Source organism: Rhamphochromis longiceps, linkage group LG22 (assembly GCF_057381845.1).
Source record: "Rhamphochromis longiceps isolate RC_006_pf linkage group LG22, R_longiceps_female_GT1.1, whole genome shotgun sequence".
Classification (NCBI taxonomy): Eukaryota; Metazoa; Chordata; class Actinopteri; order Cichliformes; family Cichlidae; genus Rhamphochromis; species Rhamphochromis longiceps.
Genome location: NC_140577.1, coordinates 37573356 through 37595193, shown reverse-complemented (window position 1 = coordinate 37595193; position 21838 = coordinate 37573356). Strand labels below are relative to the sequence as shown.

At 43.4% G+C, this 21838-nt stretch overlaps 1 long non-coding RNA gene across 2 annotated transcripts; it reads right to left on the bottom strand.

Annotated features, from left to right (window-relative positions):
• Window positions 1-79: 79 nt before the first annotated feature.
• LOC146644498 (uncharacterized) lies at window positions 80-7706 on the bottom strand. 2 transcript variants are annotated; one of them, XR_014909404.1, is made up of 5 exons: window positions 6433-7706; window positions 5631-5759; window positions 5287-5402; window positions 2933-3237; window positions 80-813 (listed from the first exon to the last, which is right to left on the bottom strand). It is a non-coding gene; the product is annotated as an uncharacterized LOC146644498 (long non-coding RNA). The 2 variants fall into 2 exon arrangements; XR_014909405.1 differs by having other exon boundaries at window positions 80-801.
• Window positions 7707-21838: the final 14132 nt, after the last annotated feature.

Sequence of the window (21838 nt, the reverse complement as noted above, 5' to 3'; positions counted from 1 at the left end):
TAAAACCTTGCACTTCTCCAGCAAAAACATGATTAAAAATTGTTACACCTGGCAGATTGTACCAAAACAAGGTGAGACAGCCAAAACTTTGTGTAACAATTATATGTAAATATGTCTTTAAGAGAGTAAAGAGAGGTTAGTTTATTTTGGAGTAGAGCTCCATTTATTAAGAAAAATTAAAAAAGACAGGAACACTCTTTAGAGGTTTGTGGGTGGCTCTCAAAAGAGCCGTTGTGGGGAAGTCACTCAGACTTCAAACAGGCTACTCCTTTGGTTGCCAAGACACGGCTCCCTCCGCCGAGAAGTGGGCCATGAACTTCTCCCCCACCAGGACAGCCTCTCTGGAGGAGTTGTTTGCTGCTACACGACCCAGGCCTTGCAACGGCTCCACCACAGCAGGTGCCACACCCCTCACAGCAGGTGCCACACCCCTCACAGCAGGTGCCACACCCCTCACAGCAGGTGCCACACCCCTCACAGCAGGTGCCCCTCTCTTGTCCAAACAGCACAGAAAATTGTGGAGAACACACGTTGCCTTCACACACTTCTCCGCAATTTCAGGACGGAGCTCCATGGAGCGCAGATACAACCTCTACTGTGAGGGAGAGAGGGAAGTTCCAGCGCTCCTGGAATCCCTCTGCAATGCACCGCCAGTCTTCAGTTGAAGGCACAGCCATGAAGTCGTCCACTAGACAGTCCCAGATGGACGTCGCTACCTGGGGGGTGATCTGGCTCACCAAGGACACGCCAACTCGAAAACTGAATGCGATGGTCCTGAAGGAGTCCTCGGTGGCAAGGAACCTGGACAAAATGCTGCAGTTACAAAATACATTATTCAAATTCCAAAATACTTTTGTGATGTCAGATTTAAATTACAAAACATAAATCTTACATAAAACCTTTTGTAATTACAAGGATAATTACATGATATATATTAGATATAATCTAAAACAGTCTGCTGGGATTATATACAAATATTCAACTATCCCAGAATTAAACCAGGTCTAAATAAAAAGAAAGGAGTGAGTATCACTACAAAGATTAACCCACAGTGGTCCTCATACCACAGTTTGATATCAGCAAACAGCGAGAGCATACATTGATATGACACCACAGCCATGCTATCATTCAAACACTGATAACGGCATAAATCGAATTACAGTGGGGCAAAAAAGTATTTAGTCAGCCAACGATTGTGCAAGTTCCCCCACCTAAAATGATGACAGAGGTCAGTAATTTGCACCAGAGGTACACTTCAACTGTGAGAGACAGAATGTGAAAAAAAAATCCATGAATCCACATGGTAGGATTTGTAAAGAATTTATTCGTAAATTAGGGTGGAAAATAAGTATTTGGTCGATAACTAAAATACAACTCAATACTTTGTAACATAACCTTTGTTGGCAATAACAGAGGTCAAACGTTTACTATAGGTCTTTACCAGGTTTGCACACACAGTAGCTGGTATTTTGGCCCATTCCTCCATGCAGATCTTCTCGAGAGCAGTGATGTTTTGGGGCTGTCGCCGAGCAACACGGACTTTCAACTCCCGCCACAGATTTTCTATGGGGTTGAGGTCTGGAGACTGGCTAGGCCACTCCAGGACTTTCAAATGCTTCTTACGGAGCCACTCCTTTGTTGCCCGGGCGGTGTGTTTTGGATCATTGTCATGTTGGAAGACCCAGCCTCGTTTCATCTTCAAAGTTCTCACTGATGGAAGGAGGTTTTGGCTCAAAATCTCACGATACATGGCCCCATTCATTCTGTCCTTAACACGGATCAGTGGTCCTGTCCCCTTGGCAGAAAAACAGCCCCATAGCATGATGTTTCCACCCCCATGCTTCACAGTAGGTATGGTGTTCTTGGGATGCAACTCAGTATTCTTCGTCCTCCAAACACGACGAGTTGAGTTTATACCAAAAAGTTCTACTTTGGTTTCATCTGACCACATGACATTCTCCCAATCCTCTGCTGTATCATCCATGTGCTCTCTGGCAAACTTCAGACGGGCCTGGACATGCACTGGCTTCAGCAGCGGAACACGTCTGGCACTGCGGGATTTGATTCCCTGCCGTTGTAGTGTGTTACTGATGGTGACCTTTGTTACTTTGGTCCCAGCTCTCTGCAGGTCATTCACCAGGTCCCCCCGTGTGCTTCTGGGATCTTTGCTCACCGTTCTCATGATCATTTTGACCCCACGGGATGAGATCTTGCGTGGAGCCCCAGATCGAGGGAGATTATCAGTGGTCTTGTATGTCTTCCATTTTCTGATGATTGCTCCCACAGTTGATTTCTTCACACCAAGCTGCTTGCCTATTGTAGATTCACTCTTCCCAGTCTGGTGCAGGTCTACAATACTTTTCCTGGTGTCCTTCGAAAGCTCTTTGGTCTTGGCCATGGCGGAGTTTGGAGTCTGACTGTTTGAGGCTGTGGACAGGTGTCTTTTATACAGATGATGAGTTCAAACAGGTGCCATTCATACAGGTAACGAGTGGGGGACAGAAAAGCGTCTTACAGAAGACGTTACAGGTCTGTGAGAGCCAGAGATTTTCCTTGTTTGAGGTGACCAAATACTTATTTTCCACCCTGATTTACGAATAAATTCTTTACAAATCCTACCATGTGAATTCATGGATTTTTTTTTTCACATTCTGTCTCTCACAGTTGAAGTGTACCTCTGGTGCAAATTACTGACCTCTGTCATCATTTTAAGTGGGGGAACTTGCACAATCGGTGGCTGACTAAATACTTTTTTGCCCCACTGTAAATCGGGACTTGATGAGACCCGAGTATCACTAGAAATATTATAAACAGTCGTCTCCGTACCACAGCTTGCTATCAGTAAACACCGACAGCATTCATTGATAGCATAGCACATCCATGTTAGCACAGGTATCAATAAAGGACTACCGTATTAAACACTTTTACTAACCTCAGGGAGATGGACAGGCGCTCTGCAGGTGGGATTGAGCGTCTGTAGTTGGTGTCAAGGCGGGCAATGCTGGGACCAACGCGGGACAGCAGGTCCTCAAACTGGGCGAGTGAAAGACGGTGGTATTGCTGGAATCTGCCGTCATCCAGGCGCAGCTCCTGGAGCAAATGGTGAAACTCACCAAACTGCTCACGCGTCTGGAGGACCTGATGGACCCAGGTACGGCGAGGACGTCCTTAACGCCGCTGCTCTGCTCCTTTTTGGCTCCTACCTTAAAGCACACTGTGCGCTGTCGATCTTACGTGCTGCACAATAATGTTTAACATTTAGTATTTACTGTTATATTCCCATAGATCATCATGGTGTTGTTTATTTTATTGCTCTAGTCTTCTTCTGCTTGTTTTCTTTTTTCTTTCTCAACAGGTGATCCAGGAAAAAAAAAAAAAAAAGACCCCAACGTATTAGCCAGAGGTCCCTTTACTACGGTTCGGAGCCGCGGACCTGTTTTATTTACGAGATCACTGCAAAAAGTGCAGCCTTACCTAATGTGCACCTACTGTTACTCATTTATATTAAGATTTAAACATCTAGTTGGTGTTGGTATGGAGAGTAACCTTCGGTAATAGTAATAAATCACACAGCAATAGGATATTCATGTAGTTGTAAAGTATTCAGAATATGTTACTTCTATTATCTTTGGTGGAATACATTTTAAAATTAACACTGTCAACAGGTTAGCACCTCATACCACAGTGCAGCAAAGCAGTCTCATGAGCGCTGGGAAGGACACTTAAGGACACTTTAAGGAAAACTTAAACTGAAAGCGAGCCTTTATTTGGGCTGATGCAGAAGGGAGTAGACAAAACATAACAGGGACTGAGACTGCAACTAACCAAAAACCTAAACTGGAAAAACACTAACCTGACTGAAAGGCATAACTATGATCACTGTGAACAGAATGCTGTGCAGATGCATGGAAACTGTGAACCAAGTGGCGTGACGAAAGAGACATGAACATGACCTGCACGGAACCTCATCGTGCGGCTGCATGAAAAACAACATAAACCAAATGGCAAACATGAACTGCACAGAATCCTGAAAAACACTTAACTTGACCGGGGGGAAGTACACAGACGACGCGACACAGACTGTATGAAACACAGAGACTAAATACACATGAGGGATGATCAGGGGAAGTGGCCACACATGGGAGCACAGCTGACACACATGAACCTAACGACAGGACAGGAGAAATGAAACTGAATACACTGACATTGAATACAGACTTTCAAAGTAAAACAGAAAACATGGAGATTAGACGTGACATGAACTTGACAAACAAAGAAAACTTGGACATGAAACATGGCAGAATGTAACTAGATCAGGGGTGCCCAATCCCGGTCCTCGAGAGCTACCGTCCTGCAGCTTTTAGATGCATCCCTACTCCAACACAGCTGAATCAAATGAATGGCTTGTTATCAGGCCTTTGCCAAACACGATGGCATGCTGAAGAGGTAATCAAACCATTTGATTCAGCTGTGTTGGAGTAGGGATGCATCTAAAAGCTGCAGGACGGTAGCTCTCGAGGACCGGGATTGGGCACCCCTGAACTAGATAAACCGAAATGAAACTAGACTAAAAAGAATAACAAAACACCAAGAAACTCAGAATACTGGGTCACATGACCCAGGGCCATGACAATACGGAGGTGTTATCAGCTCAGTATTGAACAAGAAATATTAATGCTTCAAATTATTTGTCCTAAAGGATGCAAGCTATACAGAGTACTGCACATGTGACTTTGTGAACATACCTCATTAAATATAATTCGGACAGTTTTTTAACCTGAATATTTGCAACAAACAAAAAATATACAGAGTCAGTGCTAAAAAAATAATCAGAGGAAAAAATTAACATTTTAACTTAAGCTGCCAAGCGGAAGTAGTTGGTTTCAGTACATAAGTATCGGGCTTTGCTATTTAATCCGTAGCTATTGACTAATGAGGGGTTACTGAAGTGCCAGGTTTTTAAAAGTTGGCGTTAATGTCGTTCCACATGTGGAAAGCGACAGAAAACATGCTGCTGTTTGCACATATTTAATAATCAGCTCTGCACAGGAGCAGAAGCAGAGTCCAGCCTGTTGCTCTTACAGTATAATACTCATAAAGAAAGTACAGTAACCGTGGTTAGTCACTGAGCAGCCCGGTGCGTTTCTCTTGATTTCTTTAGTCAGGGTAAATTCATTCACCTGCACGGGTTAGCTAAACGAACTTTACAAAACAAGTTTCCCCGACAGCCGAGTGCTCACCTAAGGACCTAAGTTACGGATTAGCTTACACACACATTTAACTTACCGAAAATAATACGGTGGGGCCTCAGGTCCTCCTGTCTGGTAGTCCAATTTACTGAAGAACACCTCAGGCTGTCACTTTGAAATAGCCGGTAATGTAAACGCTGGACCTCTCAGCATCTGCCATTCCCGAACAGACACATGCAAGTTTGTCCGTGACTGCAGCCGCGCTGTACATTTATTTCTGTTTCAATATTTTTTTCAGTTTCAATATTTTTTTCGGTTTCATTTCAAGGTGGCATCGTTCTGATCCCATACACACACAAATCCTGATTTACAAGTACAAAATATTTATGACCACAATTTGAGCCCATATACTCTCTCTACCACAGCTGCCTTTGAACTTGCCTGGCCAGGTCTGAGTCCAGCTTTGCTACTCCTGCCAGGTCACATGACACAGGGGTGTGCTCTGATGTCAGCAGGCAGGTCAGTGGAGCCCTCTGGTGGTGGATATATGGCAGTGAAACAGGAGGAGGCCTGAGAACAGACAGCAGGCTTAACTAGCAGGACAAAGTAGCATGTAGTACTTGAAGGAGTCATCACAGCCAATCAGCTCTCAGGAAAATGGAACATCACATAAATATTTCTCTTCTTTGATTTTCATCAATGTATTTCCTTTGATAGATTTTCCGTCAACACTTCTGCTTGATTAGAAGCTCATAGGCAGTTCCTGTCACTCTACAATAAAACAATGTAAAGGCTGCCCTCTCTGCCCTCCCACTAGCTGACACAAGTAAACTGTGCTAAGATGCCCTACATGGACTAAGGTTCTTGGCCACACACATATAGATTTGCTTGGCTGTAGAAATCCATGCCATGAAGCTCCCAGCGCACATTTTTGATGCTTCTGTCTGTGGCAGAGCAGGTTTGGAGCTCTGCAGAGCCTTGGTGACTTTTACTGACTATGCACCCCTACCCATTTATTATGGGTAGGGGTGCATAGTCAACAAAATAGTCAACAAAATATGTAATTTGACATATTTTGTTGTTTTGTGTGTGTGTTTGTCTGTGTGAAGTTTTGATGTGTATGTGAAAAACACAATTTTGAAAACACTGGAAAAAGACCTCAAGACATGTTTTCCTTTACTTTCTATGAAACAAAAATTCCCACCAAGGCTTTTCAGTGTGAAATTTAGTGTATAGAAAATACCTGTGCCAGGTTGTCTCCATCTAGTGGTGAACATGGCCTCACCACTACATCAGGTGAGCTTTTCACTGTGCACAGTGACACAAAAGTCATTTAACAATTTTAAAAAAAGCAATGTTACAGATTCAGTAAGAACTGAAGTTTATCATAATCCTTCAAGTTTCACTCAGTAACAGCAGCTTTTTATTATTGGCTATATTTTAGAGTCACATTTATATGAAATGTCAAACAATCACAGAGTGACACTGAACTAAACAATCAATGCCATGTGAGTTGTTCTTGTTTGTTCTTTATCTCGGATTTATTGTAAGCAGCGGGAGTAAAAGCTAAAGAAAAATAGTAAAGATATGAATGAATCTCTGCTCTTACAGCTTTTATTGTGCCATAATGTCTGCTTTGAAACCGTCCTCTTGCTCGTCTCTTGGATGCTCACCTCTTCTTCACCTGTTCCTTTCACCAAACTGCTGCACTCTCGTTCTCTGCTCTCGCCTCCTCTTCTGATTATAATTAGATGCAGTCAGCATGTGCCAAACAAACTCCCCCCAAATCGATCATGTTTGATATGATGATGACGTTTTTAACATCTTATTTATGCACTTGTTGGGTGGGAAAGAGTAAACAAAGATGGGGCATAGAAGCAGAACTGAGTCCTACGTGTGGAGGGACAGTAACTGTGTGTGTATATGTAAGCATTTAAACACTGCAGAGAGTCAAATTAACAGTAACACTATTTTGTCTAAGTCCGCCATTGTAGAAATTCATTTCACCGAAACAATAACATGGCGCACAATGTGACAATAAACGTATAAAACACAAATTCTTACCTAGCAGGAGAATAAATAATCAGTATTTTAAGGCTACTGCATGTATAGATGTCACTGCTGGCTCACATAAGCTAGCTCTGAGACCCGCCAGAGTTTACGCCACAGTTGACTGTCGCGAAAGAGTCGTAAATCACCGGCATTGTAAAACTTAAAATGATTCCAGGGCATGTTATAAAACACCCAATAGATGTACTGGATATTAAACGGTATCAAACGACTAAATGAACACAGGGTTACAATTACATGCTCACGTCGTCACATCGAGAGTTTATTCATTAATCATCAGAGTTCAACAATGTTACATCCAGTTGAAAACAGCTTCACTAACGCCAGCAAAACAGGCTAACAGTATATAAGAGCACAAAAACAGCCGTGCTTATCGACAGCTCGACATATCCTCAACAACTCACCTCAGTATGTGTAACCCGTTCATGTGTTACGCCTGTTGTTCTTGCGTTGTGTCACATGATGTCAAATATCAATGCCAGATTCATATCTCTGCTGTGATGTCAAATATCAATGCCAGATTCATCTCTCTGCTGTGATGTCAAATATCAATGCCAGATTCATCTCTCTGCTGTGATGTCAACAGAGAAGCGAATCTGGCATTGATATTTGACATCACAACAGAGAGACTGGATGTGATGTCACAAAGATGACTGTGATGTCAGAACCCTTTAAATGTTGTAATTTACAGATGGTAAATGGCCTGTATTTGTATAGCGCTTTACTAGTCCCTAAGGACACCAGATTCATCTCTGCTGTGATGTCAAATATCAATGCCAGATTCATCTCTCTGCTGTGATGTCAAATATCAATGCCAGATTCATCTCTCTGCTGTGATGTCAAATATCAATGCCAGATTCATCTCTCTGCTGTGATGTCAAATATCAATGCCAGATTCATCTCTCTGCTGTGATGTCAAATATCAATGCCAGACTCGACCTCTCTGTTGTGATGTCAACAGAGAAGCGAATCTGGCATTGATATTTGACATCACAACAGAGAGCCTGGATGTGATGTCACAAAGATGACTGTGATGTCAGAACCCTTTAAATGTTGTAATTTACAGATGGTAAATGGCCTGTATTTGTATAGCGCTTTACTAGTCCCTAAGGACACCAGATTCAGAGATATTTAATTCCAAATTATTTGACTGCATCATTGCATCTTTGAGTTATGACCCAAACTCTCTATCAACTTTATGAATAAATTCACGTCCCCCTGTGACCTCATAATTACACCACAATTCAGATAGCATGAATGAGTCATGAGGTCACACCAACAGTGACAACATAAGCAGTGACATCACTAAAGTTGCCAGGTGAGTCCATAAATAGAACCCGTGACGTGGAGCAGGTATCGCTGTTTTGGACCTTGTCCCTGCAGCAGCTCCAAAGTGAGCCAATGGAGAGAATAGCTCAGCGTTTAGAGTTCCTCATAGAGGAAAATAGAAGGATTAGTGCTAGGATGGACAACCTTGAATGGGAGTTCAGAAAGGAAAGGAGGCGTGAGAAAGCACCACAGAGTGCCCTTGGCAACCTAGGTCTAGGTCTAGGTCTAGGTCTAGGTCTAGGTCTTGCCATAATGGGCCCCATCTTCGGTGCAGCTTACCTGTCCACCTTGATTGGCTGCTTATAACATAATAACTATACTCTGCTCTCATTTATGTTAAGTTTTATTTTGCCCTCACTTGCTAATTAAAATAAAGAAAAATTATATTTAAAAATATATATTAATTGCTCTGTGTGTTTATTTCAATGAAGACGTGTATTTTTTGTGATAGAAAAATATAAATTGTCCAAAACATTTGAGAGTTTTTAAATTAGCACTGCATGAGTTTAACTGTGGCACAGACAGCTGTCAATCCTGGTGAGTGAGAGTTCAACCTCCAAACTGAACCCAGTGTGTTACTGGCAGAATCACAGATTTACTCACATTTACTGATTGTTCTGTAGGGTCTTTACAATTTTCAGCCCCTTCAGGTGACTGTTGTCTTCTGACTCCATCTTTATGGTTTAGTTAGATTAAATATTTAACCAGTTAATTCAAGAATGAAAGACACATTTATCACAAAGGCACTCTTATAATGTAGATTAAATGTGTGTTGACATAACATCTAGATGTATGATTAGAAAGAGAGAAATGTTGTAATGAGTAATGACATGAACAAAGTGCAGTATTCCAAGATGGCATCAGAGTTTTAACACCTTTTATACTCATGTTTTTATAATTATGCTAAGTTTAAAAGCTCAAAGATAATGACATAGATGCATCTGTTTCTGTTATTATCACAAGACCATATTGGTCGCACTCTAGGGCCCTGAACAATTAGCTAATGTTGTTCATGAGACTAAAGTCAGTGTAAATATATGTGGCCAATATTCTAGTTATTATATTAATCATTATAAGTTATTACAGCAGTGAGTTTGAACTCTCAAATCAAATCACTTATTGTCACATCACATGTGCAGGTACACTGGTACAGCACATGTGAGTGAAATCAACCCGTTCTCACTCCCGACGCGTAAAATAATGACGACAGAAACACACACTTTTTTTTATTTTATTTATGTTTTATTAGTTTTCTTATTTATACAACATATACAACAAATTCAATTTAATCACCGTGAGGGGGAAAGCAAAACCAAACCGAACAACAACAGAAGAGACAAACGGACCAAAACAAGACCAAACAAAACACAAGAATAAACAAACCAAGAAATACAATGACATTATACAAAATCGGGCCTCCCATTTTGTACATATTTCAACCATTTCAACCAATATTCTTCAAAAGAGTCCGCCTGGCACTTTAGCCTAAAAGTTATTCTTTCCATAACAAAAATATTATATATCACATCAATCCATTCATCTATGGTAGGAATATCCTCTTTAATCCAAAGGCGAGTTATGGCCTTTTTGCAAGCTACCGACAGCACACTGAACAAATACTTATCCGGTTTGCATAGATTAAGACTCTCTAGGTTGCCTAGGTACAATAATGCAAAATGAAATTGTATTTTCTTTTGGAAGATTGTTTCCATGACCTTATGTATTTCCTTCCAAAATGGAACCACACGGGGACCTTCCCAAAAAATGTGAAAATGATTTGCTGTTGCATGTCCACAATGCCTCCAGCATGTTGTGTTCTGAGAATAATTGGATTTTTGGGCTGGGGTAATAAAATAACGAAATACATTCTTCCAGCTGAATTCCCTCCACGAGGGGGAGCTTGTTACTGACCACTGCTGCCTACAAATCCCATCCCATTCCTCTCCTGTTAAGAATAGATTGCTCTCTGTTTCCCATCTTCCTTTAACATATCTTGTATCATGACCCCGTAGATTGATCAGTGAACAATATAATTTGTAAATGATTTTTTGATAGGGTCCATCTCTATATGCATTCTCGAATATATTTATAATCTCTTCATTCCCAGTCGATAACTGAGAATTGTTTAGCTTTTTTTAGAAACACACACTTCTTACCGAAGAAATGAATATTATTTTACAGTGTTGCTGAATCACATGGATGAATTTAACACCTGGACACAGTTATAGGGCTTTGGAGCGTGATGTCACGGGGGTGGGCTTGGAAAGGATTTTGGCCCGATCCGCCATTTTGGGGGTCTAGCACAAGTGAAGAGGGAGCGAAGGCACACACCAACAGGCACACACCAACAGCCATGGTTCGTTCTTGCTGTGTGGTCGTCTGCAATGTTCGATCGCACGAGGCACAACATGAGGCAGCTCGTGTATTGATGTGATGTCAAATATCAATGCCAGATTCATCTCTCTGCTGTGATGTCAAATAACAATGCCAGATTCATATCTCTGCTGTGATGTCAAATATCAATGCCAGATTCATATCTCTGCTGTGATGTCAAATATCAATGCCAGATTCATCTCTCTGCTGTGATGTCAACAGAGAAGCGAATCTGGCATTGATATTTGACATCACAACAGAGAGACTGGATGTGATGTCACAAAGATGACTGTGATGTCAGAACCCTCTAAATGTTGTAATTTACAGATGGTAAATGGCCTGTATTTGTATAGCGCTTTACTAGTCCCTAAGGACACCAGATTCAGAGATATTTAATTCCAAATTATTTGACTGCATCATTGCATCTTTGAGTTATGACCCAAACTCTCTATCAACTTTATGAATAAATTCACGTCCCCCTGTGACCTCATAATTACACCACAGTTCAGATAGCATGAATGAGTCATGAGGTCACACCAACAGTGACAACATCAGCAGTGACATCACTAAAGTTGCCACATGAGTCCATAAATAGAGACATTGCCCCGCAGCAGCTCCAAAGTGAGCCAATGGAGAGAATAGCTGAGCGTCTTGACGTCCTCATAGAGCAAAATAGAATGCTCATTGCCAAGATGGACAACCTTGAAAGGAATTTGAATGATGTCCATAAGGTGAGGCATGAGGAAGGAGCACAGACCTCCGTTGCCAACGTTGTGCGCATCCTATTAGATCTTGCCACAACGGGCAGCATCCTCGTTGCAGTCCTCGGCAAGATGGCTCACCAACCTTAGGGCAAGTCAATAAACTAATAAATGCATCAAAAAATTGTGATATTGTAATTCATTTGTATTTGTAATAAGGTTTTTGAAGAAAGGAAGGAGAGGCACACCTGGACAGGTGTGCCTGTAAGATGTGTTGAATTATAATATCATTTTATGGAGTCGAGAACAACTACCGGTAAGTGGCTTCACCACTTCACCGTCTGAAACGGTGCTTTGTGCTTTTTTGGACACAGTTAAATTGAGTTAGGGACTTTAGGGATTAGGCCAGAGACTGTAGAAACAGATACTGGGTAAGTGGCTGCAAAAAAGTGGAGCTTTCTTCGGTTAGACCCGTTATGTTAAATTTTTTCGAAATTGGTTAGGCCTAACAGCTTTAGCACCTATCAGTGTTTGTAAATATAAGACGTTGTTGTAATATAAATTAATATAGCTTTGGTTGAGCTGGCTGTGAGACTGTGTGTGACGTGAAGCTGCAGCACTGCGAGCTATCTTTAGACTGTGTGTGCACATTCTGCTGGGACGCGCACAGACGAGTTTTGCTTCCTGTTTAGCGTGTTATAGAGCTTTATAATTATGAGTTGCAAACAATGATACATGCCTGTAATTAAAACGCTGATTTTGCTGATTATAATATTACAAATAAGGTTTTGAATGACTACGGTGAATGTTTGATGTTTGGCTGGGTTTTGATATAGAAGAGACAAATCGTGCATGAGTAAGACCGGCACTTCAGTCGGCAGAGTGAGTGAGTGATAAATACAGCTGTGATTTGTTTCAGTTTTGTGGTGTGAAGTATGTTGGGTTTTAAAACTGAAGTGCAGAGAGGAGTGTGTCGCACATTCACACCTAGTGGCAATTTGGATTATCCAATTATCCAATCCCCACAAGCTGCATGTCTTTGGACGGTGGGAGGAAGCCGGAGTACCCGGAGAGAACCCACGCAAACACGGGGAGAACATGCAAACTCCACACAGAAAGACCTGATGGTGGAATTGAACTCAGGACCTTCTTGCTGTGCAGCACCAGTGCTAACCTTCTTTTACCCGTTTGTTAAAAATTATTTCAGCTACTTACACTTTAATTGTCACATGTATTGGCTCACCCTACAAATCAATGAACTCAGTCCACAAAGCAAGATCAGGGTTCAGTGCAGGTCAGTCAAGTTCCTTCACACCACACACGCTCATCCATGTCCTTGTGGACCCTGTTTTGTGCAATGATTTGGTCGTGTGAGCCAGTATTTTGGACAAAGTGTATATAAAGGCAGACGTGTGGGGCTTGATATTATATCCATTACAATTCAGTTTATTTGTATGGTGCCAACAAAATGAATGCCAAGGCACTTCACATTGTAGGTTTGAGACCCTACAAAATATAAGTAAGGAAACCCAACACTTGAGCATGTGTTGTCTGCCATGATATGGATATGACATAATATCGTTATTGTTTGTACAACCATCTGAGAAAATAATGGATTACATGGTTTAGTAAAAACAAGTGCTTCCTCAATGAAAATATGTTTTCAGTTCTTTTCAGTTTTTGATTTTGGAAATGTGTATTTCAGCAGGGAAGAATCAGAATTGAAATAAAGTGGTGCAAAGCACATGAATTATATTTTGTGTGTGTGTGTGTGTGTGTCTATCCATCCATCCAATTTTTTTGGAACCCTCCAGTCTCTTACAGTATGTTACTGTTAACTGAAATTACGGTAAATTACGACCTGTTAAAAGAGTAAATGACCGCCTGTTGGGACACGGTATCCTCTAGCAGAGATGAATATTTTTGGTACTGATGATGCGTGATAACGGTAAGTTACTGGTTAATATATTGCAGTTTATTACCTTGCAGCGGGCTTACAGTGACATACCGTGAATAAGCGGTAGTATACCAATTTCTTAATCACAGTATGATGTTACTTTGTTGACGTAATTTACGACATAACGACATAACGGTATCTCACTGACATAACTGTCGCCAGTGAGATACCGTAAAAAAGGCTACGGTGCGTTACCATAATTTGTCCAAGAGTATTATACCACACCAGCAAAAAACGGTATCATCCTGCAGAAAGGTAAGCTAGCGTAACACGGCGTCACGGTATGACGCTGGCAGCAGTGACGCCAGTATGTTACCGTAAAGTGGCGATGAAAAGTCTAACGGTGCAGATACACGGAGTAATCAGAAAAGTTTAGCATGAATCTGGACATTAGATTTAAGATTTAAGCTTATCAGATATCACTTGTTAGAAGCTCCTTACCGTTTGAAGAAATCTCTTCTCAATCTGCTGTCCTCTTCTGCTTGCATCTTTTTTTTTTCATCTAACACTGACGTTATTCCATGTTAATTATTTTTTCTCCGTGAAAAACACAGCAACTCATCTTATCCCGGGGTGCCAGGAAGTCGAGCTGCGGATCTCAGCAGAAAACTTTTCAAACTGATTGCAGGTTGATCCAGGTATACATTTGAAACAGGTTCTCCTCTGTGACGTGACAGTCGGAACGCATCTGCGTAACCATGGTTACAGGGGGACGCTTTGGAGCTCTGCTGCTCAGCAGCAAAATATTTCAGATCAATATGTAAATACTCCAACTCTAAAACCAAGTAAAATAAATATGCTGCATATGTGTATAGTGCGTTCATGTGTGTGTGTGCGCTGCGTGGTAACGTAGGCGCGTGCATGTGTGCCCCGGTCACAGCTCCTTTCAGCATGGCCGGAGGTAAGTCACTGCCACGTTGCTCTCAGCTAATTAAAGTTTGTTCAGATCCCAAGCTGCAATGTGAATACAGCCAAACCGCCGCGTTTTTGTTTGTCATTAAGAGACTCATTCGGGATAAGTTTTGTGGAGGGCGGAGTTCACTAATATACACTTATAATGAGTTTTAGCCGAGAACGCAGCTAAAATGCTAGCATGATGTCACATGATGTCACACAGGAAGTGGAGAGGTACACAGAAAACGGATCAGAGTGAGTGAGTGAAGGATGCTGGGTAAGATGAAGGAGGACGGCTGTGTCCCAATTCAGGGTTTGCAGCCTTAGAGTACGCAGCCCTAACGGGTCACAAGGGCCACGTACTCAAAGACCGCTAAAGCCGGAAGTGAGAGGCTTGTGAAATGGGACGGTCTGGCCTTCATCATGCTGCTCAGGTTGCCTAGCAACCATGATACTAACCACGAGAAACGTTTCATACAGCATTGTTTGAAAGAAATGAAGGAGAAAAAATATTTTTTGTTCATTCATTTTTTTAATGACATCACTTTGATCAGTTGAATATCTGTGGCTGAGACCACGGGACTGTAAAACATGATAGTTGGGCTTCATTTCTGTACTGAACAGTCAGTTTAAGCTAGTAAATAACAATTAGTTAATGTTGTTCATGAGACTAAAGTCATTTCACTTTGGTAATGTAAATATAATTTGGCCAATATTATAGTTATTGTCAGATTATTATAATATACACTCAACAAAAATATAAACGCAGCACCTTTGTTACTGCTCCCATTCCCCATGGGATGGACGTAGAGACCTAAAATTCATTCCAGATACACAATATAACCATCCCTCCCAAACAGTGGTCACAAATCAGTCCAAATGTGTGGAAGTGGGCACATCTGCTATATTGAGATAATCCATCCCACCTCACAGGTGTGCCACATCAGGATGCTGATCTGACATCATGAGTAGTGCACAGGTGTACCTCAGACTGCCCACAACAAAAGGCCACCCTGGAATGTGCAGTTTTGTCTCACAGCAAAATGCCACAGATGCCACAAGCAATGAGGGAGCGTGCAATTGGCATGCTGACAGCAGGAATGTCAACCAGATCTGTCGCCCGTGCATTGAATGTTCATTTCTCAACCATAAGCCGTCTCCACAGGCTCCACACTTTCAGCTTGATGTGTTTGTGGATATATGACTTTAATTATCCACAAAATCATCACATTCTCTGTAAGATTAAGGTCGACTATTGAACGGCGTATATTTTAAAGTAAAGGCTTTAAAACCAAGTTAGTACAAATAATAATAATGGATTGGATTTATATAGCGCTTTTCAAGGCACCCAAAGCCACTATTCATTCACTCTCGCATTCACACACTGGTGGAGGCAGCTACGGTTGTAGCCACAGCTGCCCTGGGGCAGACTGACAGAAGCGAGGCTGCCATATCGCGCCATCGGCCCCTCTGGCCAGCACCAGTAGGCGGTAGGGTAAAGTGTCTTGCCCAAGGACACAACGACCAGGACAGAGAGCCCGGGGATCGAACCGGCGACCTTCCGGTTACAGATACGCTTCCCAACCCCCTGAGCTACGGTTGCCCCACAAACATCACTAATGTCACATAACTTTGCCGACATGTGGCCAACAGCAATGTTTTAATGTTCTTCATTATTAAACATTTGCACATAAATAAGTGACATAATATTCAGTACTTACTTTTGAAAGTTTACTCTTCGGCCGCCCTGCTTCAGCCATGCACGTTTTTTTTCCGGCAAAATTATCCACACCCACCGCCGCGCTATGAAGTCTGGGCTATGGTGGGCAACGAAGGATACACAGACCCATCCTTAAAATTCAGGGCAATGAAGGACGCATTTCGAGCAGCCTTTGAATTGGGACAGCCTTCGTCGCGTTTCTGATGTAATCGGCCTTAAAATGTGGCCTTTAAGGCTGCAGACCCTGAATTGGGACACAGCCGAAGTGTGTGTTTCCACCTGAGATTATGGATCTGACCTCAGCTGTTCTTCATCACTCTCATGTTGATGATGTCACTGCTGTGTTTGTCCTCTGCAGAGACCTGGTGGAAAATCATCACAGGCTTGTCTGAGAGGAGAACCCTCGACACTGAAGAAAAGTAAGTGTTCAGTGAGTTTATCTGAAGGTTTGTCATGAATGATTCTCACAGTCATGATGTTTGACTCCTTCCCCTCTGTGGACACATGTTCACATCATCATCATCATATTTACTTAAAAAACACTTTGAAACAATCACAGCTGACACAAAGTTCTGTACATTGGAACTAAATAACAAAATGACATAAGATATAAATAAAAGCCAAATAAAATACAAAGTAAAATAATTCATTAGAGAAACTAAGTCTCACTGAGTTTAAAAGCCAAAGAATAAAAGTGGTTTTAAGACGTGATTTAAAAGTGGACAGTTAAGAGGCTTCTCTAACGTGCAGGGCAAATTATTCCATAATTTTGAAACCACGATAGAGAAGGCCCTGTCCCCTCTGAGCTTCCTCCTGGATCTCGGTACCTCCAGGAGCAGCTGGTCAGCTGACCTGAGAGACCGACAGGGTATGTGGGGATGAAGAAGCTCAGAGAGGTAAGGCGGGGCAAGATTGTAAAAGCATTTAAAAACAAACATGAGAATTTTAAAATGAACTCTAAAAGACACAGGCAGCCAGTGCAGTGAGGCTAAGACAGGGCTTATATGCTCTCTTTTACAAGTTCCTGTTAGGAGTCGTGCAGCCGCATTTTGAACCTGCTGCAGACCCGAGAGCAACAACTGACTGACCCCCACATAGAGTGAGTTACAGTCGTCCAGGCGGGAAGAAATAAAAGCATGGATCACTGTTTCAAAGTGCTTCCTAGAAAGAAAAGATTTTACTGCTGCCAGTTGCCTTAAATAATAAAAACTAGACTTCACCACTGCTCTAATTTGGTTGTCCATCCATCCATCCATCTTCATCCGCTTTATCCGAGGCTGGGTCGCGGGGGAAGCAGCCTAAGCAAAGCAAATTTGGTCGTCCAATTTAAAATAACTGTCCAACTTAAATGGCAAATGGTAAATGGCCTGTATTTGTATAGCACTTTACTAGTCCCTAAGGACCCCAAAGCGCTTTACACATCCAGTCATCCACCCATTCACACACTGGTGAATGGTGGTAAAACCAAACAACAGGTTTAAAATAGACTTCCAGGCGTCCCAAATCACAGAGGACGACTCACAGGGACCACTGGGTCCAAACACCATCACTTCTGTTTTCTTGTCATTAAAATTTAAAAATGTTCAGAGCCAACCAAGTTTTAATGTCATCTAGGAATGTCATGAGAGGTTTTACGGAGATGCCATCCATCTGCTTGAGTGGCAAATAAATTTGGCATAACAATGAAATGAGATCCCATGCCTTCTAAAGATGGAACCCAGAGGCAATAAATACAGTAAATAGAGCAGTGGCCCTAAAATTGAGCCCTGTGGGATGCTGCAATTTGGGGTTAGTATCTTGCCCAAGGATATTTGGCATGCAGACTAGAAGAAGCCAGGAATTGAATCACCAACCTTCCAATCAGTAGATGACCTGCTCTACCGCCTGAGCTACAGCCACCCCACAAACCCTTAATAATGCAGATTCTGTGCTATGAAGGGTTTTAAAACCTGACTGAAAAACCTCAAAGATGCCATTATCATCTAGAAAATCTTTCAGTTGACTAAAAACAATTTCTCTAAAACCTTGGAAAGTAAAGGCAGCTTGGAAACAAGCCTATAATTAGCTAAAACTGTGTGATCAAGGCCAGGTTTTGAAATTTGCAGGAACCACACCAGAAGTCAGACTGCTGTTAATAATGTCAAGGACATACTGCTCTATACTAGGAAAAATTATTTTAAAAATTGTGGAGGAAAAGGATCCTGAGGGGAACCTGCGGGCTTAATATTGTCATGATCCTGGGCCATGTTGGCCCAGCAGTCTTAGTATTCATGTCTTTTTGTGTATTGTTCCTTATTTGATTTCCCCTTGTGACTTTTATCCCCTGTGTGCCCCTCTATGTATCTGAGAGCCCTCGTGTCCCCTCCTTGTGTTTCATTCCATGTTTCCCCAGCCCACTATGCCCGTGCGCTCTCTCTCCTCCGGTCTGCACCTCTGTGTACTTCCTGTTTTACTTTGACAGTCTCCCGTCAGTGTTGTTTACTCCTGCCATGTCTTGTTATGTTTATCTGTGTCAGCTGTGCTCCCATGGGTGGCCACTTCCCCTGATCATCCCTCTTGTGTATTTAGTCTCTGTGTTTCATGTAGTCTGTGTCGCGTCGTCTGTGTTCCCACCCTCCGTGTTTCCATGCCCAGTCTTTTGTATCCCCAGCCATAGCATAGATTGTTCCCAGTTTAGGTTTGTTTAGTTCCTGCTCTTGTGCTGCCCTCATTCTTGTTTGTTTCTTTCGTGATCATCAGCCACAATAAAAGGCTCGCTTTTGTTTAAGTGCACTCCCGTATCCTCACTTGTGTTCGCACCTGGGTCCTCAACACACTCTCCACACGGTCTGCCACTGCGACCGTGACAGTACGACGCGACCATGCCGGACCCAGCGACACAAGAGAGTGGGATCATCCAGACGGTGGAGTCGCTATGTAGCAAATGGCTGCAGTGTTCCGGAGTGGAGGAACGGGAGGAGTTAGCCCGCCAAGTGGGAGTATGCGCGTCTGTATTTCCCTGGTTATGGGAGGCACTACACCCGCTGATCGTTGACTTTCTCGTCACCGCTCTCCAACTCCGTCCGCAGCCGCAGCTGCCCAGTGTGCGGGCTGCGCCGCCAGAGCCCTGCTGTTGTCCTGTTTCCCCGCTGCTTCGCGAGCCAGACGCAGTTAGGGTCGGAACGGTGAGGCTCACCACCGTCACACCATCCGCTCGCGCCTCATCGGCTTCCGGGTCTTCACCGCGGTCTGGCCACACGGCGCAGCGCACAGAGATGACGGAGGCCATAGACTTTGGTGAGGAAGAGCGGCAGCAGGTGTTACGGGCTTATCGGGAGGACGAGCTCCGGTGGAAGCCCTGGCTCATTCTGGAGGAGGAACTCACACCTGTTGCATCGCCTACCAGCCGCTCGCCCTCTCCACCCCGCTCGGACTTCACTTCCCCTGCCTCGCCTTTAGCGAGGATATGGGCAGAGGATGAGATTGCCGCTACGTCACCCTCTGCTTTGGTGGCATCAGCGTCCATGGCACCAGCTACCAGAAAGAAGCGGCGCCGGCGCCGCTGTTGCACCGCGCTAACTCCGGTGAGTGACTGTGTTTTTGTGCCTCACGATCCTTCTATGGAGAAGAGGGAGATGAGCATTGATTTGCCGGGGCCGGAAACTATAGCGGAATTGTGCTCCAAAGCTGACAGAACTGTGTTTAGTTGTTCAGAAAGAGCTACTACGGAAATCATGGAGGCCGGCCTCTGTGAGCGGCAGCAAGCAGCTTGCACCCACGTAGAGGAGGAGCTCCGGGGAATGCCGTGGCTCACCCCCGATTGTCAGCACATCTTTCGGGGAACACGCCTGGCTCTCGGGGGCCCTCGGAGCTGCCAGGGTCTGCCACCCCTCACTTCCCCAACAGCCAATGCTTCAGCCTCAGTGGTTTCCTCAAGGAAGAGGCGACATCCACGTCGCCGCAGCACCATGCAGCAGCTGGAGGTTGGTGGAACTCTCGTTTCCTCTCGGACTCCGTTAATAATAGAGGTTAGTGACAATCTTTCGCCTCAAAGTCTTCCTGAGTTGCTGGAATGTGACTGTCATGAAGGGTTCGCAGACGCTCCAGAGATAAAGACAATTTCTACATGTGCTGGAGGAGCGATAGCGACCCAGTGCTCCTCAACACCACCCATTCTCTTGCTAAACGATGAAAGTATTGATCACGAACTCATGTTTGGTGTGAAGGGTGGTGATATAACCTCTGGTCATGAGCGGTGTGACTTTAATAATGACACCCTGTCTGTACCCGGTGATCAACTTGACTGTTCCTTAGCTCATCCATCTTGTGACTCATCTACTTGTTATGAATTGTGTAAACCAGAGGAGAACAATTCAAAGCGATCTCTGAGTGATGCTCTCACTCCTGTACTCAACAAGCACAATTCACCTGAGTTTTGTGTTCCAGGTCAAGAGAACAGTAATGGCAATGTGGTCTATGCTCTGAACTCTAAGAGTGAATTGTGCCCCCCGGAAGAAGATGGGGCACACATGTCTGAACCATGTAGCTCCAGCACCCCTCAGGGTGCAGGGAATGCTGAAGCTGAGATCTGGGCCTCCGATACTGTCTCTAATGGTCATGTTTTACCGTCAGTTTGCGTAAATTTGGAACCATGTTCTTTTGATTCTTCTAAATCATTTCAGGATGGGGTGTTGGTTGGGAGTACTACTGATATAGTAAGCTCACAGTCTGCACCACCACTGGCAGCCACAGCTCTATTAGACACTGTGTTAGCGGCACCTCCATTCATAGATGACTCAGAGTCTCTGTCTAAGTCAGCTTCTGGTGGGGGGGCTAGCTGGGGAATGCAGGCCTGAGACTGCGAAATACCAGGCCGAGCCGCATGATTCCTGTCAGTCAGAGCATAATGAGGCTTCAATCCCCTCTGACAGCATCACTTTTGATTTGTTTGTGACTAATGTGGTCACTGCTAAAGCTAATGGCTCTGTCAAACCAATCACAGAAGAGTTTATTCAGACTCTTGCCGTTAACCTAGTGCCAGCCGTCCCATCAGAAGGAAGTGTAACTACTGTGTGTGTAAGCACAGACACCGATGAGGTTACAAGTCCACCACATGACTGCAAAATGAGCGTGTATGTGTCTTGTTTGACCAGTTGTGCCGACTTAATGGATGTCCAGGAACCTAGCCGTGAACTGATTAATCATGTTTCTAGGAACGGTTCAGTTATAAATGCAGCTCATGTGGTCGAACTAGCCCCTTTGGTGACTGAAACCCTGTCACAGGTGGACACTGAAGAAACGTCACGTTGTCTTCCTGTGACAGAGGAAATAAACTGTGCTGAGAGCCTTGGGGGTCCACTTTTCGAACAGGGTTTGTCCATAACAGTTAACTTGCTTGCTAGGAATGGCGAGATTTCCGCTAGAGATGGTGCAGAGACTGTTACTGACTCTGGGCAATATTATGGGGTAGATGCTGCCTGTGTGTTCAAGATTAATCAATGTAATTCTGGTGAGGGTGAGGCAGCCAATCTGAGTTTGTGTTTTTCTGCTTCTGAGTTAAAAGAACCAAATACTGAGAATAAAGACTCTGACTTTATGTTTGTGAAGGAAAACGAGAATATGAATT